Source organism: Saimiri boliviensis, chromosome 3, assembly GCF_048565385.1.
Source record: "Saimiri boliviensis isolate mSaiBol1 chromosome 3, mSaiBol1.pri, whole genome shotgun sequence".
NCBI lineage: Eukaryota > Metazoa > Chordata > Mammalia > Primates > Cebidae > Saimiri > Saimiri boliviensis.
In genome coordinates, this window is record NC_133451.1 from 88,740,503 (window position 1) to 88,744,221 (window position 3,719).

Here is a 3,719-nt window from a genome sequence, read left to right on the forward strand (position 1 = left end):
ATTCTACTATAAGTACACATGCACACGAATGTTCATTGCAGCACTGTTTACAATAGCAAAGACCTGGAACCAACCCAAATGCCCAATGATGATAGACTGGACAGGGAAAATGTGGTACATATACACCATGGAATATTACGCAGCCATCAAAAATGATGAGTTCACGTCCTTTGTAGGGACATGGATGAACCTGGAAACCATCATTCTCAGCAAACTGACACAAGAGCAGAAAATCAAACACCACATGTTCTCGCTCATAGGCGGGTGTTGAACAATGAGAACACATGGACACAGGGAGGGGAGCACTACACACTGGGGTCCGTTGGGGGGAAATGGGGGAGGGACGGGGGGTGGGGAGGTGGGAAGAGATAGCATGGGGAGAAATGACAGATACAGGTGAGGGGACGGAAGGCAGCAAACCACACTGCCATGTGTGTACCTATGCAACAATCTTGCATGTTCTTCACATGTACCCCAAAACCTAAAATGCAATTAAAAAATGCTTTTAAAATAAAAAAATAAAAAAATTAAAAGTTAAATGGGGAAAAAAGATTTAAGTATATATTGTATTTCAACCACTAATTATGTTTAATTAGTAAAGCAAATGTATATACAGTTCCCCTTAAACATTTGTCCTCTACACTTCCTCTTTATTCACAACTGCATGTTAATTTGTGCTCTTTTAATAACAGGAAATATATGTAGCAAACTTTCTGTATGAGATAAGTGTTGAGCTTATAGGGCATTGAATATATTGCAAAGTACTACTTATAAGTTGACTGTCTTCTTTTGAAAAATAAATGATTATTGTTTTACATATTCTCTTTTTTGTTGAGCTTATAGGGCATTGAATATATTGCAAAGTACCACTTATAAGTTGACTGTCTTCTTTTGAAAAATAAATGATTATTGTTTTACATATTCTCTTTTTTAACATTTATTATCTGTTTTTGTTTTGTTTTTTGTTTTGTTTTTTACTATTTTACCAGGCAGTGCAATTTCATAGGGTAAATAAGAAAGGAGCCGGGTGCAGTGGCTCAAGCCTGTAATCCCAGCACTTTGGGAGGCCGAGGCAGGTGGATCACAAGGTCGAGAGATCGAGACCAACCTGGTCAACATGGTGAAACCCCGTCTCTACTAAAAATACAAAAAATTAGCTGGGCATGGTGGCATGTGCCTATAATCCCAGCTACTCAGGAGGCTGAGGCAGGAGAATTGCCTGAACCCAGGAGGCAGAGGTTGCGGTGAGCCGAGATTGCGCCATTGCACTCCAGCCTGGGTAACAAGAGCGAAACTCCATCTCAAAAAAAAAAAAAGAAAGGAGTCTTTTCCTCAACATATTTATTTTTTGAACTGTTAAGTACCTGGATTTCATTATGTTGACCCTTTAAGAACTTTTTTTTTTTAACAAATAAATATTTTTGTGACAGATCAATTATTGTCAATAGGTCATATGTCTTTTCTAATGCCTCCTTGCCAGAATTTTTTATGGTCTAATTTCTGCTTTATGGATGAGGAGAATGATTCTCAGAAAAGTATGCCCTATCATTTTATCCAATAAATGTTTATAGAGTGCCTGTTAATCACTACACAGTGTTTTAACTCATGAACTATTACTGTGAACAAAACAGACTGAGTCTTCGTAACTAGACTTTGTAGTCTAGTGAGAGAGAAAAATGATAAGACAAGAAAAAAAGTCTCTCACTGGATTTTGTAGTCCTGTGTGAGAGAAAAATGATACATAAGAAAATATACAATCAGTCAGATGATAAGTGCCAAAATCACTGAGAGCAGTTTCTTCTTCCATCTGCAGTCACAAGAGTTCTGCTTCCCACACTTTAGATATTACTCATTATTTAATTTTTGGAAAGCCTGAAGTTAAAATGATACCTCCCTGTCTTTGTTATGTCTTTAAAAATAAGTGAGGTTGAACTTTTTAAACTGTTTCTTGGCACCTTCTTTTTCTATGAACTATTTATAACTCCTTTGCTACTTTTCCTTTTATTATATTTCTTTTTCTTTGTTCTTTGCATTCTAAGGTAATTTACTCTTTGAATATCATGGATTGCAAGTACTTTTCTTACTTTGTACATTTTATGGAATTTGGTTACTTGCTGTTTATACCAAAACCAAGGATATAGTGATACAAATATTAATTATAAATAATAATGTAACAATTCTAGAAGAAATTGTGGGCAGTTGATAAGAAGATTGATATAAATCCTGAAAACAATGAAGAAACTGATGATTTTTCCTAAGTTGCCATCTGTCCCAACATTGTGTGCCAGCATCCACATTTCCTCAGTAGCATGGTTTCATATATTTTTCACATGCTAAATTCCCATATCTATCTACTTTTTTTACTCTGAGTCTTTGATCTCTCACTCCACAAACCACTAAACTCTTTATTGTTACTTCTGAAATATTTTAAAGACAGATTAGGAAGAAATCCCTCAAAAATCTTTTATGAAACATCTCTAGAAATTCTCCCTTATTTTTTATAATAACTTTACTTCTATTTCTATAATTATTTTCCCCTGTCATTCCCTCATCGTGTTATTTTGTTTTAGATAACACTTATTAATTTTAGAAAAACACAGCTAAAATAATGTTTTTTTTTTACCTAGAAAACAGATGTCTTCCAATTTTTCAGTTTTCATGTTCTTCAGTTGGAATTTTAGGTTTCTTCATATAAGAACATTTCTCACTAAACATTTTTATAGCTATCTTATTTGTTAATATTATAAAATGAATCTTTTCTCCCTTTGTTTTCTTACCTGAATACTTATATATATAAATCTATTATGTTCTGTGTGCTCATTCCATAACATTTAACTTTTTTGCAAAAATTGTTTAACACTCATGTGTTTTCCAAGTATAGCTTTTTAAAAAGAAATTATTTCCAAGTATTAATGTGTTACTTCTATTCCCAAACCAACAATTCGCAGAATTCACTACCCACACTGTGAGAAGTGAGTCACCCCTGGGCAACCCAACAAAAACTGAAAATAATGAGACAGAAGGAGCAAGATACATCAAGTTTCCCAGTTACAGTGAATAGATCCGCAATAGGCTGGTCAGAAAAGAGTGGTTCTTTGGAGGACAGGAGCGGCTGGACATGCAGGTGAGAGAGAAAGGAGAGGGAGTTCATCAGTACTTGGGATTGGAGACAGACCACTTCTGGGTTTTGTCCATCCTTTCAGCCATTCCACACAGAAGGCAGCAAATTTAGGAATAAAAATTGAATGCTAGACTCAGGTGCTCTCTCTTCCTCTTGAGACTAAACATCCCACAGGTGGCATGACTTCCTCTCTGCTCTCTCAATTCATTGTTCCTACCCTCCTGGTCAAGCATTGTCTGTAATCAAGTAGGTGAGTTCACTTAATTGCGGTTTAGCAAACAGATTCTGCTTTCACACTAAGCTGTTATTGAATGGAAACTACAGAAATCAGATGATATTTTGTCTTTCACTTGTGAATCTTTTACCTTATATATCAGTTATTTTAGAGCCTAGGCAAAAAGTGGAATCTGATTGGGCCTCTCATAGACCTGCAGAAGAATTCAATGTTCCTGAGGGTAGACAACTGGTCTTGCTTAACACCTATTCTCCAGACAGGGGTTAAGAGTGGAAACTCTGGACCCAAACTAAATTGATTCACAATCAGGCTACAGTATTTATAGCTCTGTTATGTGGGCTAAGTTAAATATTTCAATAAATC